The sequence below is a fragment of the Castor canadensis genome, chromosome 10 (assembly GCF_047511655.1).
Source record: "Castor canadensis chromosome 10, mCasCan1.hap1v2, whole genome shotgun sequence".
Classification (NCBI taxonomy): Eukaryota; Metazoa; Chordata; class Mammalia; order Rodentia; family Castoridae; genus Castor; species Castor canadensis.
The window spans coordinates 121,241,180-121,264,049 of NC_133395.1; positions in this window are offsets into that span (position 1 = coordinate 121,241,180).

A 22,870-nucleotide genomic window follows, 5' to 3' on the forward strand; every position below is an offset into this window, starting at 1 on the left:
AAAGGAGTAAGAAGAGCTATTCCTTTACTTTCCTGTCTGTGTTGGAATTTTTGCTACAGAATAATGAAGAATTCTAGGTTAATGGTCTTAACATCATGTTCTCTGAGTGTTTATTTTTTATCTGTGACATTCTTAAACCCCATTTTAAAATTATTTTCATTGTTAACATGCAAAATCTATTCTTGATCAATAATTTGCAATCATGATCATTTCAAGTAGGGTAGATTTAATGATAAAATGGATCTGTGATGAAATAAAGTCTTCATAAGGAAATTAAGGACATTTTCATTTTAACTGGAGACAAATTCTGGTTCCAGAAGAAATAAGGTGGTAGGTTAGCTTACATAAGAATTACTTGAGATAATATTTTTAAATGCAGACACTAGCCCCATCCTTTCCTCCTCTCATCCTTTCTGGGCCTTCCTTAAGGCCAAAACATCTGCATTTTTAACAAGCACCTCCAAGAGAAATACCTAGAACAATTGAGAAATGCCAGTCTACCTTGTTTTGGCAAAAATGAATTGCCTTCCTATAATGTATGTCTGCACCTGTCCTTAATACCACCACCAAATACACCAACAAGATAGGATGGTGCCTACCTCCTAAGAGTTTATATTCTCAGTAAGTTAAATAACCAGGAAATTTTATGTATTGTCACCAAGATTCTTATTTGTATCCCATTGTAAAGACTCTTGTCTCTGGAAAGATGCACATTGCATAGACATCCTTAATAAATCAAAGGAAGCAATTTCACCATGTTCTAATAGTCACTATTTTATTTGGCTTGTGAAAATGGTAATGAAACTTTGTTTTCAGCTCTAAACAGAAAATCTTGCAGGTAGTACAGATCTTGCTGGGCATCATGAACCTGGTTTGTGGAAGAAACACTGAAACAGAACTGTGTGAAATCTTCAAAGCAAATAAGACCAGGAATACAAAATTCTGAAGGTCACCTGCCTCTCCAGCCATCCATGAAGAGCTGTGGTTCTCAGCCCTGGCTAACATTAGAATATCCTTGGGAACTTTTGAAAATCTTGATGTCCAAGTCACATTCCAGACCCAGGTGGAAAATACACATCAGTATTTTTAAGTACTGATTTTTAAATACCTGTTCCCCAGGTAATTCTGATATGCAGCCAAGTTTGAGACTCCTTGGTGGAGAGCTTCTGCATAAGTCTCAAGGATTTGCATTTTCACATGGCATGCTTGCAATGACCTATATTTAAATTTGTATCTATCATTGTGATCTGTCTTAAAGGTAGTCTCTTGTGATCGTTTGAGTCCTATGAAGCAGACACCAAGATGAGACTTTCTGTGTAAAAGGTTTTTTGAAGGAAGAATAAAGGGGAGAAAAAACAGAATAAGGTGAAGGGAGTGTTTAGACCATGATGGAGTTCTGGTACTTGCAAAGGGGGAGAAATAAGGAAGGAGAATCAGGGTAGGGTGGTAAGAGCATCAGAGCATAGCAAAACACTGTCTTGAAAAGCCCGATGGGAGTCCCTGAACAAGATTAACTCATTAGAAAAAGGCTGCATCAAGAACAAATGATGAGAATTTGAATCTTATTGCCTGTAGTGCTCAGTCATTAGCTAAAACAGCCAGAAAGAAATTCAGCCTGGGAGTGGATGTCACACTAAGTCTGACAGTGCTGCAGTCAGAGGCTGTCAGCCCTCTATTATTCCCACAGCATTTTCTCTTGAAGGGAGAGCTGAGTGGCACACCTCTAAGACCACCACCCCTCATCTATACGAACCTCACACGTCCAAACCTGAATCTGTCCTTCTGGATTCATGGCTGATTTGAGAAGAGAGGGAATTATCTGACAGCACCAGGGTTAACCTTGAGAAATTCTAGCAACGATTCATGACCACATGCATAGCTTCATTAAAAAGAAATTACTGAAAAAGCTTGGCTGTGATGTGCCAGTGTTTTCTCTCCAGTGAATAAACATTGAGTGAATAACCACCATCAAGGCGCTGATCAATCTGCCAGCTAGCTGTCTTCAGGGACCGACCATTTAGGAAAACAGGTGAAACTTGGCTTAATTCATTACACTAGTCACACACCCGTTTTCATGAAGTGCTTTCCTATGTGGCAAGCACTATGAAATGCTGGGTGTTCAGGATTCAAGATGTGGTTCCTTTTCTCATGGAGATTGAGGTGAGAGAGATCAAAAGCCAGGGTATGTATAAATAAATAAAATGATTATATAGCTTGTAACAAATGTTTCCAGACACAAAGTGACATGATAAAAAGTAATGGCTCAAAGTTATTTTAGATGGGGTTGTCAGAGAAAACATCATTGAAGTGGGGAACATTTAAACAGAGGCAGGAATTTTGGCTATTGAGGTAGAATGGGGAGAAGGAAGGACTTTCTAGGTAGAGGGGGGGCCCTCAATTTGTATTAAGTGTTGTTCCGAGATTGGTATGCAGGAACACACTGAGCAAGAGGAACCAAAGCACAGGTTGATTTTGGAGAGGTGACAAGGTCATGCTGACCTTTGGGTCATGGGAAGCAGTTTGTACTGTATTTTAAATGTAAGAAGTCATGACATATAAATTGTTGTAAAGTATAGCCAACCTACTGTGCTCTAGAACACTATAACTTATTCCTCCTACATAGTTGTATTTTGTACCTATTATCAAACCTCTATCTGTACTACACTTCTTAGCCTCTAGTAATAATTATTCTATTCTGTTATATGACATCAACCAAAAACATACATTGTAGAAAGGACAGGCTCTCTGATACACAATATTAAATATTTAATATAGTGGAAAAACTGGATACCCATATGCAGAAGAATGAAACTAAATTCCTATATCTCTGTGTGTTTATATATGTATATATACATACATATATATGTATATATATATATATACATATATAAACAGATCAAAGATTTCAAGGTAAGACTTCAAATTATGAAACTACTAGATAAAAACTTAGGGGAAACACTTTAAGACATCAGTAGAAGCAGTAATTTTATTAGGTGAGATGCCAAGCACAGACAACAAAAGCAAAAATAGGAAATGGGATGCATTCAAATTAAGAAGCTTCTGCACAGCAAAGGAAACAATCAACAGAGTGAAAAGACAGCCAATAGAAAAGGAGAAAATATTTGCCAACTCTCCATTGACAAGGGATTAAAGTCCTTAATATATAAGGAGTTCAAAACACCCAAACACAAAAAATCTGAATAATTTGATTTTAAAATGGGCTAGTAATCTGATTAAACATTTTTGAAGGGAGGCTATTCTCTTTTTTGTAAATTAGAAGCTGACTCTCAAAGAGATGAAGTGAATCACTCAAGCAAGATTCTTGACCTAAGAAGTGTTAGGCCAGGAAGAACACTAGGATTTCACCACTTTACAAAAAACAGTAAAAGAAAAAAATAGAAATAGCTCTAAGTCATTATTACTTAGAGTGAGTTACCCTTACCTATAGATTCACTTCCACTTTGGGATGAAGTCTGGTCCTTTTGGGGAATGGACTAGCTGATAAAATGTCCACAGGCATTTGCAATAATGATATAAATAACAAAAAATGTGAGTCTTCTGCACTTAGCTACTCCTGGCAATATCACTGTATTGATTTCCTGTCATTGTTTCTACTCATTGCTCCTTTTCTCCACAGCTGACCTCCATCAAGGAGTCTTTTCCTTCCATACATTAAATTTCATTCAGTTCAAAATCAATTAAATCAAATGTAATGATAAGTACCACCATCTGGACAATACAGAGACCTTGCTCATGTTTTGGTTTGCAAAGAAACACACAAGAAGGAATTCAGGATATCTAGATTACAAACATTTAGATTGCAGGGTAAAAACTCCTGTAAATAATGGAAGAAAGGGATTTCATGAAGAAGTAGAAGCAAGAGCCTGTGTGGTAGAGCCTAAAAGCTAGTCAAAACAACGAACAGAAATTACTTTACCCATGCGATCCACTCATCCATTCACTCAACAAACTCATAAAGAAAAGAAGCAGTCAGGATAATTGGTAGTTTAATTTTAGGGCTCATTAAAGGCTTTCTTATAGGAGTGACATTTAAATTGAGACCCAAAGGATGCCTTTATCACAGCCAAATGAACAGAGATGACAAACATTCCAACTAGAGAAAGCAGAACAGAGGAGGTTAGAAAGAACCTGACACATTCAAGAATCTGAAGGGAAACTGGTAGATTAAGTTGCAGGAGGGATACTTAGAGAACAGACGAGAATGAAGTACAAGCCAGACCATGAAGGTAGGCCAGGAGAAAGAAAACTGATTTTAGTTGAACTGTGAATAACACAGTTCTGTCCAAAAATAGATTGGACTGCTAATGAGCTATGGTATGTAGGTAAAAGCTGGGTGACTCTTGAAGAGACCATTGGTTAAAGAAGTGAAGCATAAGATAGGGGAAAACAGGAGGGGAAGACTGGATTGCGTGGTGCGTCAAGTTTCTTCCAAAGCTGAAAGTACATTCATTCCTTTAACAAATACTCAATGAAATCATTTTAATTTCTTAGAAATTCCAAACTTGTCTATCTTCCTACAGTGAATTTTACATGCAATAAATATTGGAGCTTTAGATGTTATAAGCAAAAAAAAAAAAGTAAGTAAAATGGCAAGATGGGAGGGAATATTTTATGGATGTTAAAGGGATATGGATGGTATGGCATGGATGCAATATGGACTTACGCTCAATGTTCTTAACTTGGTGGTCAAATTCCAATTGCTAGCATTATGTCCAGTCACATTACATACAGTTGCTAATAATAAGGTCTCTTGGCTGTTTACTGCTGTATCCCCAGGCATAGAAGAGGACTTGGGACTCTAATAAAGATTTGCTGGATGAATGGATGAATGAATGAATGAGCGATCTGGCTTCAGTGTCATGAGCAAAGTTGCCCCTCAGTTGTTGTCAAATGATGATTGCTCTGATTCTATCCATAAGTTCTGGCAAGACCTAAGAACAGCTGAGGAAAAGAAGAAATAATGAGCTCCTACATGTAATCAGCCAGTGAACCCTTCACTCCCAGGGAAAGGAAATCAAGCTGTCCTCCCTCCCTTTGTGTCTCCCTGAGGCTCAGCTCTGGTCATTTCTCTATTCCTTAAGGCTGCCTGTGATATTAATTTGACCTGATTCACCCTTGCTGCATCTGAGAAGATAGGTAAGACTCCTTGTTGGCCACCCTAGCTTCAACATGAACACAAACCCAGTTTATTGGTTTAGAATGTAAAAGCTGCACTTGTCATTGGTGAAGTCAGATGCAGCCAGTACAAGAGCTCTGTGCTATGAAAGCCAGGTTCACAAAACCTAACAGAGGAAGAAAATTGCTGGGCAGTACATCCTTCCTCTGGTGCTTCTTGTCCTGGGCCAGATCCCAGGCATTTCAGCAAAATCTTTGCATGATGTAGCTCCTAGAAATAGCCCACTAAGAACCAGACTCCCTGCCCAGAAAACATCAGAACAATAAAAGGCAGTCTCATCTGACTGTTTATGTTTCCTGAGGTTCCATCTGCATCCCCTGGTTATGGTTTGGAATGTCTGAAGTATAAGGATGCAGATAGCAAAACTCTCTGGTAGTTACAGGGAGAGAACTCACAGGAGTGGTATTGAAAGAGGACTGGTGTCAGAGCCAGCTAACGGTTCTTGTTTATAGTGTACAAGGTACTAGGCACATACATTATACTATAAGTGATTGCAGTACACACAGGATGAGGCACCCAGAGCCTCCTTTAAGCTGTTGCTGCAGCTGTCAAGAGTCCTGCTGGCTGACAGTCCTCTCTCTTCAGCCCCTTCAGGACCTGCCCCAGCTACCAAGAGTTACCTTCCTCAAAGTCATGTCCTTCCCTGGTTGACCCAAAGTCACTCCCTTCCCTGGATAAATGACCACCATTGACTAAGGTGAATCTATAAAGGACCAGACCATTTCAGCCTGATTCCAGACAGTTTTGATGCAACATTTTGACTGCAGGGACCCCTACGGTGTCAGCCAAGGCTGTCATTAGACCTTCCCAATAGCTTGACTGCTCCCTCTGCCCAGTCCTGCTTCCTTCTCTTTCCTTCCAGAAGTATCTGTCCCAAGAACTGATATTAGTCAGCATTGTATATGTTATTTCTGTCTCAGAATCTGCTTCAAGGAGAACCCAACCTGTGATAGGGATGATAGTTAAAAATAAGTGACATGTGACTTTTCCAGGACTTGCTTTCCTCCTGCCCAACAAAAAGGATTCTGAAGCTGCTCACTCCACTTCTCTTTCTTTACTCCAATGAAGGTCTGATAATATCCCTAAACATAAGCAAAGGAACAGCAGTTGGGAAGAAAGAATGATGAGAGAATTTGGGGTACTGCATACCTGAAATTGGAAAAAATTAGCAAGACCTCATTTCAACAAACAAGCCAAGGGAGGTGGTTCATGCCCGTCATCCCAACTACACAGAAGGCATAGGTAGAAGGATCAAAGTCCAAGGCCAGGCCCTGGGTAAAAAGCATGAGATTTTATCTGAAAAAAATAACCTGAAGGAAAAAGGACTGAAAATATGGTTTAAGTGGTAGAGTGCCTACCTAGCAAGAGTAAGACTCTGAGTTTGAACCTCAGTATCACAACAAATAAATAAAGATACTAATAAGATAATTTCAAGATTAGTAACCCAAAACTACATATTATAGTTGAATTATCACTAGTACCTTGTGAAATACACAGGATATACTGTTTCCCCAGCTAATGTTTAGAGAAACTATAGCTCAGAGAAATTGTACTATTACTGCAGAGATTACTACTGAGTGTTAGATCCAGAACATGGACTCTAGTTTCTTGACACCTTCTTTAGTGCTTATCCATACTGCAATAATCCCCTTTATCCTTATGTCTTTGTATTCATTATCTATTATTACATAACACATTAACTTAAACTCAGGAGTCTTAGTATAACAAACATTTGTAACTTCACACAATTTCTGGGAGTCAGAAAGAGTTTTTTCTGGGTGGCTTTGACACTGAATCTCTCATGAAGTTGCAATGAGGATGTCATTTAGTGTTGCAGCCATGAAGGCTTGACTAGAACTGGAGACTTTCATTCAAGATGGCATACTCTTTTGGCTGTTGTCTTGAGGTCTTCATTTCTTTTCCATAGGACTGCTTGAATATCCTCACAATATGGCAGCTGTCTTCCCCCACAAATGAGCAGTCCAAGAGGGAGAGCAAGCAAAGAGGTTATTGCCTTTCATAACCTACCTCAGAAGTCACAAGCTTTCACTTCCTTCATATTCCAATCATTAGTAATGATTTCCTAAATCTAATTCATATTTAACAGGAGTAGAATTAAACTCCAAATCTTGTAAAGAATATCAAAGAATTTGTGGGCATCTGTTAAAACTACCACAGTCCTGCTCTTTGGGGTCTTTAAAATTCCCTGTGAAGGGTAGGAAGAGTTCTCTACCACCACCAAGGAAATTCAACATCAGTTCCCAAATATCCTGAACCTATAAGACACATTTTGGTTAACTGGTAGTTTCCATATTGGCAGGTGGCTGCCTTGTGAGGTGGGAACCTTTCCTTAGAGTAGTTGTGGTGATAGGTACTATACAGATCATGCAATCAGAATTCTTAGATTTGCATCCAGCTCTACTACTCACTCTCATGTTAGCTCTGGCTCTTGGTTTTCTCATCCCTATAATGGAGTCAGTAGTGAATACCTTTGAGTCTTGCAGTATGAATTAAGGAGCTGACACATGATGGAGCTTCATATTTTGAAATGTTCCTGAATTTAATAAATGTTGCAATGATGAATTTTTTAACCACATCTTCTTGAATTTAATAACTTTGTGGTTTAGAGTGTTATTATTTTTTATAGCTATGCACATTCCTCAAATTTTCTCTCCAAAGACTAAGAAATTAGAAATAACTCTGGGGTGGTGGGCAAAATAATAGTCTCCCCAAAATGTCCATGTCTTAAACCCTAAAACTCAGCTGACCTTAACAATATTTTTAAATGTGGAAGAGGGAGGCAGAAGAACCCATTTCAGAGTGTTGTAGCACAAGAAAGATTTGACTGGTTGTTGTTAGCTTTGAAGATGGAGGATGGGGCCACAGCCAAGGAAGCAGTCTCTAGAAGTGGAAAATGCAAGAAAATGGATTATCCCCTGGATTCTCTTCGAAAGGAAAGTACCCTGACAAGAACTTTATTTTAGCCCAGTGAAACTGTAGTTCTGACCTCCAGAACTGTAATACATTTGTTTTTTCAAGCCACCAGATCTGTGATAATTTGTGAAACCAGTAATAGAAAACATGCTGTAACCAAGATAACCTATAAGGAATACACAGAGGGTTGTCATGACAGGTGAAGCCATCACCTATCAGGAGATGGCATGTTCACTCGTATTTCTCTGAGCAATCAGAAGGTGAATTCTTCTAGAACCTATGATATGATGTTTGGAGGATGCATCTCTAGAGTCTATCCTGGGCTAGTATAATTCACAGGAAGACACAAAGGTAGAGTCTTTGGCTATTAAAGATGGTTTAAAAAAAGAAGAAAAAAGAAATCACCAATTTCACTTCCAGTGTATGTTTCCAATGTCAACGAACCTTAGCCTACCTCTCTACATTTGTAGAGAAATGGCACAGCAGCTGGTATTTCTTGTGTGTTACTTTGCAAAATGGTATTCCACCCCTCCCCCATTCTCTCTAAGAAAGAAGCAGTCTAGTAATACAGCAAAGGGTCTATAATTTGGAATTAGACTGACAAGGTTTAAATTGTGCCCCCACCACGTACAAGGTAGCAACCTTGTGCAAGTTACATGGCATCCTCAAGGATATTTTCCAATTGGCCAAACTGGGCTGATTAAGAATAGCACCATGAAGAGCTAGGAAAGTTACACAACATAATGAAGTTAAAGGGTTTTATTGTGCTTGTCTCATGGGAAATTCTTGGGAAACAGTAACTGTTTTGCTAATGCCCATTTCTGATCTGAAAGGAATTCAGAAGTAAAGCATCAGAGCACCCAGCATGCTGAGTGTCCTGTGAGAGGATAGGCACAGTGGGATAATCAAAGGCTAAGGGTGAAGCCTAGCAGGGCAATGCCTCCTCCCTCTGGCTGTTGGCAGATCTTTGTGGTGTGGCTGACTCAGTCCTGATGAAAGGTTCATTCACTCTGCCTCTCTTTCCAGATGTCTGAAAACCTGTGTTTGAAGAACAGCCAACTAGGTATTTGTGTACAATAAGTAATCATTAAAATTCATTCGCAGCCCCAGGTGCTAGTTTACTAGAGCTCATCTTACTGAAGATCTTTATACTGTTAAGAGGATCCCAGTGCTCTATCCAGAGCTGGTATAATTTAGTGGGCAGGCCAGTGGCCTTGGAGTCACACAGACCTCAATTCAAATCATGGCTCTGCCACTTTTCAGCTGCCCTCATTTCTTTGTCTATGGAAGGGAGATGATGTTATCTACTTCCCAGTGATCTTTTCAGGATTAAATATGATACGCAGGTGAGGATTTTGAACACTGCCAGGTAGTCCTTGCTATCATAGTTATCATGTATTATTGGTATGCATTACTTGATTTTAGTACTGGCTACATTATATAATATGACATGGGGGAAATCTTAAACTAATTCTGATGCTGTTCTTTTTGTACAACAAGGATAATGAAAAGTGATACTTTATGGGACTGTTGTATGTGTTAAATGAGACAGTGCTTGCATGTAAAAGTTTTATGTCTGAATCATTTAGAATGTAAATTTTCCTAATTTTAGCACTTTAAATTTCATGGATAATGCTCCCATGGGATTGAGCTGAGTAGACACAAGATGGGGATGTGATGAAAGGGTAGCAAGAGGATAGGGTGAACAGATAATTGGTGTCCTTCCCCATCTAGGTTCCAGGAATACAGAAAAAGTCATCAAAGAAGTAACCTAAAGGCCTGAATATATAAAGAACTAACAAAAAGTCATCAATTATGCGCCAGGCTTTCCACAAATAGCCCTTGTGAATCTTCCCAACTATCTTGTAAAGTAGAAATCATCTCACTCACTTACTAGAAGAGAAAACTGAGACTCATTGAGTTTAATTGAACTATACCCAAGATGACACAGATAGCCAAGAGTAGACCGTGGCTCCAAAACTGATGCTCTTTCCTCTCATTGACCTTGTCACCGGAGTTCCATTTTGATCATTTCCTGACACTTCTAAGACTCAGTTGACTTCAGTGTCCAACAGCATATACAGTATGCATAAACATTAGAGTAAAGAACTTTAGGGGACATTCTGAAACTGGTCCACTGGGGGCCTTGAAATGCTCTTATCACTTATATACTAGGTTTTGTCAATCTGCAAATATTGACATTTTCCATATAGCATTTCCCAAAGTATATGCCAACAACATCAAAAACTATTACTACTATAATTAAACAACAAAATTGAGCTACTATAATTAAATTTTACAGAGGGCTTATAATTCAGGCACTAGTTAAATGATTGAAATGGACTAGCTCATTAAATACTTAAAATGCTATTTTGAAGTAGATACCATTATCATCTTACAGAAGATGAAAACTATTCTTGAAGTATTAATTATTAATGTGTGAAACATTCTCAAATATATTTTGGAACCATTTAATGAACCCAAGTTGAGACTTAGACATCAGTAAGATGGTAGAATAAGAGGCCTCTAGCTCATATCTCCCATAAAATGATCTGGCAGCCATTTGAAAGCAACACTGCCTTTGTGGGAGCTTTTTAATCCAGCTAAGAGCATATAAAACCCCAGGGAAGCCCAAGACTGAGGAGAGCTAATTTGAGAAGGCAGAACCAGGCTCTGGTAGTAGGCTTGCCAAATAGAACCTGATTGCAGACCAAAAGCAGCTGCACTTAGCTCCAGCCCTACTTGATCACAGTCTTATAGCCAGCTCTCCTGAGTTGACTCTGCCAGATGACTCAGGAGAAGCCATACCTGTCTATTCCCTGATTGTCAGCCACTGGCTACAGACCCAATCATAGATCCTGAAGTGACCCTATGACTTCACTTTCACTCTGCTCCCTGCACAGGGACATGTTGAGAGACATGACTATCTGCCTGGAAACAGGCCCACTCTCAAAGGATCCTGGATCAGCCTTGGAACCCAATTCCAGTTGTGCTCTACTGCTGATTCCGAGCCAGTCCTGAATGCACAGGTACATGGTAGAAGGCATACCTGTCTGTGCCCCTGTTTATAGACTTGTTGACCTTGGTCCCAACTGTGAATCCTAAAGCAGCCCTATGATACAGTTCCAGTCCAGCTTTCAGCACTGCCTACCCAGTGACCTAGAGAAACTCATCTTTGTCCCTGGTCGCTGACCCTCAAACCTCATATCCATTGTGGACCCTGAATTCTGCCCCAGCTGTGAACTCTGATGTGACATGGAGGCTTGGCTCTAGCCCTGCTCTACCATGGTTCTAGATCCAGTCCTGTAGACCTGGGGAACTAGAAAAACAATGCCTCCAATGACAGACCTGCAGCTGCAGACCCAGCGATAGCCATATGGCCTGGCTTCATATGACCCACTTGCCTGTGATCCTGCAGGTAGATTGAGGACCTGGCATAAGAGCATGTTTGCTTGCCAAAACCAGTCTATAAAGATAGGAAAAGGTGTTTGCACCTTTAGTTGAACAGACATCAACATGAGGCTACATGGATCATGAAGAAATACATAAACATGATACCACCAAGCAAACGAATAAAGCTCAGGTGACAGACCCCAAAGCAATGGCATCAACAAACTGCTTGACAATTTAAAATAATTGTTTTAAAGAAGTTCAGCTAACCACAAGAAAACACAAGTGAAAAAAAAAGACACACACACACTAATAAGAACTAATATACCAATTTGGTAAAGTTGTGGGATATAAAATCAACACACAAAAATCAATTATGCCACTAACAACTGACTACCCACTCAAAAAAGAAATTTATATTATTTAAAATATCATCAAGGCTGAGGGTACAACTCAAGTGGTAGAGCATTTGCCTAACATTGTGCAAGGCCCTGGGTTCAATCCCCAGTACCAAGAAAACAAAACAACAACAAGAACAAAATACCTTAGGAATATATTTAACAAAGCAGGCAAAGAATCTATAATGGAAATTTATAATACATTAATGAATTCATGGAAAGATAGCCTATAATCATACATCAGAAGAATTAATATTGTCAAAATGCCCAAACTACACAAAGTGGCCTAAAGATTCTCAATGGAATCCCTATCAAAATTCCAATGCATGTTTCATAGAACTAGAAAAAACCCCTGAAATGTTTATGGAACCATAAAAGACCCTAAATAGCTAAAGCAAACTTGAGCAAAAGGACATAGCTGGAGGCTTCACACTTCCTAATTTCAAACTGTATAATAAAGCTATGGTACTGGTGTTTCAAAAAAAAAAAAAAAAAGACACTGAGATCAATGGGACAAAATAGAAAACCAAGAAATAAACCCACACTTATACAATCAACCAATCTTTGACAAAGACACTAAGAATACACAATAAAGAAAGGATGGTCGTATTGATAAATTGTATTAGGAAACTGGATATCCATGTGCAAACTAATGAGATTGTACCCTTACATCAGACACAAAACTAAACTGAAAATGGATTAAAAACTTAGATGTAAACTCTGAAGCCACAAAACTCCTGGAAGAAGAGAACATCTGACAATTGGTCTTGGCAATGAACTTTTGAATATCACAACAAAAGCTCAAGCAACAAAAACAAAAATAAACATGTGGGATTACATCAAACTAAAAAGTTTCTGTACATCAAAGGAAATAACAAAATGAAAAGGTAACCTAAAGAATAGGATGAAATACTGGCAAACCATTTATCCAATAAAGAGTTAATATCCAAAGTATCTAAGACACTCAACTCAGCCAAAAACCAAATAATTCAAGTAAAGAAATTGGCAAAAAATCTGAATAGACCTTTTTCCCGGAAGACATACAATGACCAATAGGCATATGCAAAAAATGTTTACCATCACTAATCATCAGGGAAATGAATACTAAAACCACAATGAGCTAATCATCCCACAGCTATTAGGATGGCTATTATTAAGAGACAAATGAGAACAAGTGTTGGCAAGGGTATAGAAAAAAATGGAAGACCTATACAAAATTGGTGGGGATGTAAATTAGTATAGCCATTATAGTAAACAGTATGGTGGTTCCTCCAAAAATTTAAAACAGAACTACCCATGTGATCCACAATTTTCACTTCTGCATATATAAGGAAGTAAAATTACTACCTGGAAGATATAACTGCCTTCCATTGTTCATTGCACATTATTCACAGTAGCTAAGATATACAAACAACCTATTGTTCATAGATACACAAATGCATAAGAAAATGTGATACACACACACACACAAATGGGAACTATGTGAGGCCATAGATATATACAAGTTTCATTGTGATAATCATCTCACAATGTATGCATATCTCAAAACATTACTTTGTATACTTTAAATTTATAAATTTTTGTCAATCATATCTAAGTAAAACTAGGGGAAAAACCAATTGGTTACAATAATTTTGAGTCTTTAATATGGTAATAGACTGAATATTTAAGAAGGGGAATCTGGATTGCTTTCTCTGTTGGACATCTCTTTGGGAATTCTCCCTTCTATGGCTGCTAAGTTGTCTGCTGTCCCTTGCGAAGACAAACATATGCACTGTGCTCATATGTTCTCTAATTATCTTAAAAAATACAATTTTTTTTCTTTTTTCCAGAACTCCTCATGTTTGTTGACTCTGAGAGGGGTAGAAAGAAGTGTGAATTGCTTTTTATAGAGTTGAGTCACTGATAATTGGACTTAACATATGAAGCACTCGTTGTCTGTTTCTTTAGGAGACAACTTAGTTCTGAGTAAAGAGATGGATTATGCTCTCTCTTGCAAATCACAAAAGAGAAATGGGGGAAAGGATTTGCAAAGGTTGTAAGTGTGAATGATGGTCTGGGATTATTTAACCCTGAAGGAAAATTGCAGGAATGTACGGTTTCTCTTATCCATTGTCAATGACTTCACATAAGATTTATGTCAAGTTCATCATGCATCTAACACATGCTGGGGGTAGTATGGAAATAATAGGAGGGTGTGTTTCCTGCCTCAAAAATTTTGTAGTTGTAAGATTACATGCAGAATGCATGTAACAGGAAAAGGATTTTAATTGAAATCCTCCTGTTTGCAGTTTAGATATATTTCTAATTAATGTAAAAAATTAAATTACTTTCTTGGAAATCAGTTGTATTTGGCACTTTAAATCTATTTTCTAGTCTTCCAGATAATTATGTAAAATCAACCTCTTCTTTTGAAAATCACTCTGAGAACATCAAGGAATACAGAAATGCAAACTCCATCTTCAGTCAAATATCTTCCATTAAATAAAATATTTAACTCCCAACCAACCCACAGTGTGTGAACACAGAAGGCAGAAGTAATAATGGTAAATGACTAAGCAGAGAAGTCACTTACTCAGCTGTAAGACTTCCCTGAAGAACTTCACAAAAGCTTACAAACTGAAGGCCTATGGTGGCCGAAAACAGGAAGATATTTTGAAAGTCAGTGTAAGGAAACCCTAACCTATTTCTATGACCCATCACAAATGGAAAGGATGATTCCTGATAAAAACAAAACAAAACAAAACAAAAACCAAAACTGAACCAAAGAGGCTTTGGTTAAAGATCAAAGATTTGATAGTTCAGGGACAGATGAAGATAGGAGAGATATGAATAGTGAAAGCTTACTTTCTATAACAAGATCCACAACCCCATACCCGTCTCCAATTCAAGGTTCTTACAAGTAGGCTTATACCTGCTTTAGCCTCAGATTGATGGACCCTTATCTGGAGAAACTAAACTGTTCACCCTACAATTAGACCACTAGGTGAACAGTTCCAGTCATACACACAAATTTCCATTCACTTTTGTAGTATCTAACAACAAAAAGAAAGTCAAGGATCACCAAATATTTTAAAGAAGTCATTAATCTGTAAGAAAGAAAAACTAGCAAATACTACAATAAAGACAGATAATAAATAGCAAGGTAGAAAACAAAATTTTTAAAAATCATCAAATAGTTAAGAGAAAAGAGCATTCTTGAAACAAGAGATTCCTATAGAAACATTTCTTAGAAATAAAACCTAGGATAGTAGAAAATGTGAAGGGTTTGTGTGTACACACACACACACACACACACACACACACACACACATATGAAAAATCTTCCTCAAAGAAAACAATGATGGCAACAGTAAAGGGTGGACATCTGGAGGCAGACAATAAGAAAATTAGAAACTCAATCAGGAAGCCCATGAGTTGATTAAAATTCTAGCAAAACAGAATTGAGTATAGTGTGAGACAATAACTTGATTTGGGTTTCCCCAGAAACTGACTCATAGACATCTAAGGTCAGGTCATTTTTTGGGAGGTGATCCTAGGAACAATGGTAGGATGATAGAATTGTGAGACAAAAAGTACTATAATTTGGATATTATGTGCCCCAAAAGTACATATGGTTGCAGCTTGGTCCCCAAGTTGGTGCTACTGGGAGATGGAAGAACCTCTAAGAGGTGGGCCTAATGGGAGGTCTTGAACCACTGGGTACATACATGAGGGAGATAGTTAGGTCCTGTTCCTTTCTCTCTCTCCCTTCTTTTGCTGTCAGCCACCAAAAAGTCAGTAGCTTTGTTTTTCCATGATGTGCTACTTTGGCACAGGCCAAGAAGTAATGGAACCAACTGACCATGAGCTGAAACCTCCAAAACTGTGAGGCAAAATAAATGTTTCCTCTTTTAAGTTTCTTACCCCAGGTACTTTATTATAGTAATGGAAATCTGGCTAAAATATGTGTTGTCAAGGCAAATATTATGATACACAACTGGAGCTCAATCCAGTTGAGGGAGTCTAGAAAATAGTGTAGAAAGCCTGAGGGTTACCTGAATAAGAGGGGGAATCTGTGGCATTAATCCAATACTCTTAGGCCACTGTTTGTGGCACTGTTCCAGCCATATCTAGCTCATTCCTATGCCGGCCGGATATGCCTCCTATGGTCAGGGTAAATATGCCTTCTGTACGCAGAGTCACAGGGTGTCACCATCAGTAGCTATATAGGTTTCTGATGGCTGCTGTAACAAATTACCACAAACTGAGCAACTAAAAATAACTGAACCTTGTTTGTCTCAGTTCAGGGGGCCAGAAATCTAAAATCAATACATCAGCAGGGTTGGTTCCATCTGAAGGCTCTGAGGGAAAAATCATTCTCTCTCTCTCTTCTACCTTCAGATGCTTGCTGACAATCCTAAGCATTCTGTGACTATCTAGACCCATCACTCCAATCTCTGCTTCTGTTGTCACACTGCCTTCTTTGAATGTCTCTGTGTATCCTCTCCTCTTTTTTCTTTTTTAATAAGGATACCAGTGACTGGATATAGGACTCACCCAAATCCAGTATGAGCTCATCTTGATCCTTAACTAATGACATCTTCAAAAGCCCTATTTCTAAACATGACCACACTCTGAGGTCACAGATGGGCATATATTTTGAGGGATGCTTCAATCTACTATAGTAGCCTGCATAGCAGTAAAGGCTGGTGATGTGGTTAGGGAAATATCAGCATGCGCTACAAGAATTATTCAAGAGTAATGTAAGGAAATTGTCCAGATCTTAAAAAAAAAAAACATGAATATCCAGGTTTGAAGAATTTGCTGAGTATGTATCATGATAGGAGTACACAGATCTACACTTCAACATGCCACCAGAGACAAAGAGAATAACATTCTACAAAGTGAATATATAGCAGGTATCTCAATGGACACCAGGGTTCTCAGTGATAACATTAAAAGCTAAGATACAATTAAATAATAGGTTCCAAATTGTTTTCACCCTACAATTTTATGTCTTCCAAACTATCAAGAATGAGAAAGGAAAATAAATTTTCAGACATTCATACTTCAACATAATTACCTTCAGTGCACCTTTTTTCTTTCTTCCAACAAAATTTAATGGACTAAGAAGGAAGAATGGATTCCAGAAAAGAGACTGTTCAGCCCAGGTTAAAGGGACTTTTCAAGATGGCAGGTGAGAGAAAACACAGGGTTTGAATTGTTCAGAAAGATGTTCCCAACTGGAACAGAATAATGGACTCAAGGAGAAATGTCTTCAAGAAAATATTGACACTGAGAGATTACAAGTTTGGCATCAGAAAAAAAATTGTATCAAAAATATTTTGCAAGGTTATTTGGAGGCACAGAAAGAAATCATTGTTATATAAAACTAGCAATAAGAAAAAATCTGTTTAAATCCAGGTGAAACAAAAGTGGTATAAGAAATTAAACATAATAATCGCACACCATTTGACTGAGCATTAAGAAATATTTACATAGTCATAATAAAAGCACTGAGGTGTATTTAATCAAAATTGCACAATAATTATACTGAAAGGGGTAGAAGAAGAGGAAATGAATACAAAAGAACTAAGATCTTCCTTTTTCTGTAGAAGTCTATGGACAATGTCTAAATTTAAGAAAAAGTAACTTAGGCATTTTTTTTCTTTTTCTTTACCTTTCTTCTCTCTTTTAGAAATATAGGGTAATAACCAGAAGAACCAGCTGAAAGTTTTAAAGTTGTGCCTCTTGGGATCTCAAGTGAAATAAGTGAATGCGTCATAGGGGCATTGGGTGTATGTTGAGTATGTGTTGGTGATGGGGGTTCCTGGTTTCTCCTTATCCCATGTTTTTCCAGTTCTTCCAACTCTGTGAGCTGCCTCAGTATCCTTGCCACATAACCATAAGAATATTCTTTTACTTAGTCCATACTGAGCCAAAATTCTATTATAACTAAGAGAATCCTGGATATTTTAATGATATGGGTCCTATCAATGTACCTATTACAATGATTCCCTTTAAAAAATTAGTACATCCATGTTCAATGTACAGCCTTTTAATATACCATGTGAACCAAGATCCTTCTTACAGCATTAGGTTAGCCATGTTCTGGTGTTATCCTCAGGTTACCACCATCATTCACAGTCTCACAGCACACCCTAGTCACACCAAATATCTTTCAGTTTCCTCTTCTACCATCACCCCGTCCTACTCTCATGGTGTCTATCCCTGTTTCCATGCTTTATAAACCTATTCTTTTTAAACCTGGATAACTCTTACTTACTCGACAACACTCAACTCAATTGGCCCCTCCTCAACCTTTTCTGATTTAGTAGGTTTACCCAAATAGTTCCCAACTATACTAAGAACACTGCATTCTAATTCGACTTCTTTATCTTCCCTTAGACAACAGGCCAGCTCCTTTAAGAATGTATATCAATCATCTCTGTACCTTTAGCACTCAATTGCTCAATAAATAAATATTGAACTGACCACTTATGTTTTGTCTACACACAGCAAAAATATATGTGGTTATCTAGATGTTCCAGTTATCGTCTTTTTTGAAGAATTTTAATGTGTTTCATTATTCTATTTTCATGCATGGATATAGTCTACCTTTAAATTTATTTTTATTAGGATACATTTGTTGTACAGGGGGGGATTCATTATGACAATTCCAAATCAGTTTATATTGTACATTGGTTAGATCACCCCTACCATCTCTCCCCTGCAAGCCCCTCCCCACCCCACTTAAAGCAATTGCAAGGTTTCATTGCTCTATCTCATATAACTATACAAAGTCCATCAACCATATTCCCTCACCTTAATCTTCTTTGTTCACACTCTACTTTCCACAAGTACCCCCCCCCACTGTACTTATTTTACAGTTCTGTTTTCGTTACTAATTTCAAATCAACATTCAGAGGGGTTTCTCTATGTATCCCAACTGTGAGTGTACTTTACTTTTGTCCGTTCAATCCATTCCATCACTCTCCCTTACCCCTTCCTTCCCACCCACTCCTTCCATTTTTCAACAACTTTCATACATATCATGTAGTTTGATCATATTCATTCCACATTACTTTTTTTGCCTTACCTCTCCTGATGGTCCCCCTTTTATATTCATATCATTTTTTCTGTTGCCTATTGTTACATTAAAAACTACCCCCAATTATAATGGCTTAAAACAGTGTTTATTCTGTTATAATTTGGAAAGTTGGGCATGACCCACAGACACAGCTGATCCGTCCTTTCTATGGTGCTGGCTGAGGTCACACTTGGAGTTTCACTTTGTAGAGAACTCATCCAGAGCTGGACTATAAAGATAGTTTCACTGCTGTGTCAGCAGCCTCAACTGGGACAGCACAAATGGTGAACACTTTGTCTCTGACTGTCCATGCAGCCCCTATAATTTAATGACATCAGCTGAGTTCCTTTACATGGGAACTTACATCCAGGAGGACAAAACAAAAACTGCTAAGATTCCTAAGGCCTCCTTTCAGAATTTACAGTGTCTCTTCTGTCACACACTATTGATCAAAGCAATTCTTAGAGCCAGCCCAGATCCAAGGGGGAGAAGAGTTCCACCTCTTGGCAGGAGTAGAAACAGATGCATTGAAGGATGAGAGAAATTGTTGGCATATGTCTTGACAAACAATCTACACTTGATAATTCAATCAGTTTGTGTGGCTAACCCAGATAATTCCATTATTACATTTTTTTAACTAAAATAATTATTTTTAATTAAATTATCACTAGATGAGTCAAGAGATATAAGTAGGAGGAAGCACCTTATTTTGCATTTTAATTTCAAAGATAAAAATGAATGAGTCAATGAGGATATTTACATAGCTACATTCAAACACAGTGCTGATGCAGGTTTCTATAACCATAATGATCTATGCTGCTTTTGTGAAAAGCTAATGGAGAAAGAAGGGACTGATATGGCTCACTGATAGCAGAAACTTCTCTTGAAAAATTACTTAAATGAAATATCTGAAAATATTAACTGCATTCAATCAAAATTGAAAATAATATCCAGTTTTAAAATGATCCATTATATATAGTCATTTTATCTTGGGGATACACTTTCACATATTCATGTTTTAGAAAACAGGGAGAAGAATAATGAATAGGTATACCATTACACTAATTAAAATCTAGTACGGCCATGGCTTTTTAATTATTTTCCATCATTGCTACAGTCACTGAAGGTAGCTGTATTACCCACTGTAATGCCTCACTTACAATAAATCTTCATAAAGTCTGAAAAGTGTGTCCCATGCTGAAATTCCAGCAACTGGCTTTTCTGCCTAGCTTTGCTTAGAGCAGAATGCATAAATGAAACTTGTTTGCTCGTTAAGACAATGCAAGTAATGTAAGACTAAGTAGAGCTCCTGCCTTTTCCTTTTGAATATCTTTTTCTTATATTTCAATGTATCTTCAATTCTTTATTAATAAAAAGAAAATCAGTCCAGGCACTGATTGAGATTTAAGAAAACTAAAGGAGTCTGAAATCTTGGGTTCTATTTTGGTTCTGCTACTTGCTAGCTGTTCTTAAGCCTTTAGCAAGTCACTTAAATTCTCTGAACCTTATTTTCTTCAGCTATATACATCAGCTTCTCTGCTTTCTTCACAGATGAAGGACAATGAAAGTACTTTGCAAACTATAAATCTCTAAGTGCATGGGAGGAAAGGAATTGATGAAACAATAAATGAGACAGTAGAAGGCATAAAGAATGAAGGTAGATTTGGACATTCACTTATTTAGTCATTTAATATTTATTGAGTGTCTCATATGTATTAGGGAGTATGCTGAGGGCTAAATATTAGTGGTGAACAAGATGGATAAGCGCCACGCCCCCCCACTATCACCTTGTAACCTAACAAGGGAGAAATACATTAAACCAGTAAGCAAATAGCTAAAATTCCTATAATAAGTGCTATAGTGGAAAAGAATAGAATGATATGAGAGAAAGAAACAGGGAAAGCTGACTTGCTAAACCTTCCTGCTGTGGGGAACTAAGCCAGCAGGATGGTATTGAGTGAGACCAGCTGATAAAGGGATATGCAGAAACATTCAGAGCAACAAAAGCAACTGAAAGAGGACATGGGAAGAGATAGTGAGAAAGAAGAGAACAGGTGAGTGAGATAAGAAACATGTGTGCCAGGAAAGGGGTTAGCTTTGATTCCAATGTGCCATAAAGGACGAATGACAGCTTTTAAGCAGGAGAACAAAGAGATCTGATGCTGTGCCTTAGAAATTCACTTCATTCTGGGATTGTGAGGGTTAAGAATGGAAAGAGAAAGATGCTGGAATGAACAGGGAGTGTGCTGATGATGGTTCAGCTGAGGGGACTAGCAGTAGGAATGGTGAGGATGACATTAATTCAAGATGTAACTTGGAGGTGGAGGCAATAGGATTTGTTGATAGAATAATTAAAATTGGGAAGAAGAAAAGCAAAGATTTCTGGGTTGAGCAACTAGGAGGGTGATTCTGCTATTTACAAAAATAGGAAAGTCAGAGCAAGTTTGTAAGAGAAATAGAAAGGAATCATTGTGGCATGTTGAATGTGACCTCCAAATGAAGCTATCAAGAAAACAGCTGGATGGAGAAACATGGTATGAGCTATAGCAATACGGAAGTCATGAGAAAACAGACCCACTCTGTCCACTGGTAGAGACTGGGTGAGAAGCCATCAACCCATGGCATTCCTGTGCTGCCAAGCTTGTGATCAGCTGCTTGAGTGGTTTCCTTTCCAGGCCATGATCAAACCTTTACCATTTCTTCCCAAATATCTCTAACCAACTCACCAGCTCTATCCATAACCACTGACCTAAGGGTAGGGCACCGTTTTCAGAGAGATGCAGTACTACACATTTTGTGGAGATGGCAGGCAGTGAGCTTCTCCTGTCCTCCCCCCCGACCCCGATCTGAAACCAAGGCCACTGTGTTAAGTGGCAAAAACAGAGGCTGGTTGTAGAGGTCAAGAGTAAGCTCTACTAAACACTCAGTTTGAAGACAGAGGCAAGCAGTACACATGTCAAACACATTTCACTTATTTGGCTTGTTAAGTCTAAACGCTGCATTCTCTATAGGTGTCTTTTGGTGATGGCTTGCATTTCTCTTCTAATTATTATTTGATGATGGAGATAAAGGAAATTGATCTGAGTTGGAACACATTTTAGTTTCCCATATTTATTTTTTTCTGATCCAAATAACATTGGTTCTGTCCTTTCTTTGATATTGCTGAGAACCTAAATGAACAAGCTTTGTCCTTGAAGGCACCCAAATGAGTCTGTATCATTTCAGATCTAAGCTGCAGCCCTTATAAGCTCTGTGATCTTGAGGTTGTTCTACCTTCACTCTTGAGTTTAGTTTTCCCATTTGTGAAATGTTGCTAAGTACCTTTGTACCAAGGAAATGAAACACAACGTAGTCTGAGCACAATGCTTGGCACAGTATCAAGAGTCTGTGGTTCAAACTCCAGTCTGACCAAGCAACAAAAAACTTTGTGATTATTATGCTCATTAGGCAGAAGCTAAAGCCCTGATTACCCTGGAGGCAGCATATCCCAGTGTGTTAGCAGCTCTCATAAGGAAAACAAAATCATCGGGTTAACAGCCACCTCTGAATAATGTGAAAATGGGTTGCTATAGTGATGGGAATGATGCTGACCTCAGAGGGCACAGTGAAGGAGGTTGTGATATTCAGAGGATTTTAATCTAAATAAAGTTTTAAATTTTTTCTTCCAATCAATTGAGCTTGAAAGAATATCTACTTCCAGGAAGGTGCTAAGCATCTTGAACTCAGTATTATTACCAGGATCTTACAAATTGGATTGGTATCCAAGTTTGCCATGTAACCCTGGTGACCACAGAAAGACTGTATCTACCAGAGATGAGGATCAAGTTGGAAGGAGGGAGAAAGAGAAGAGTCCCAATGCTTGTATATTCTAGAAAGAAA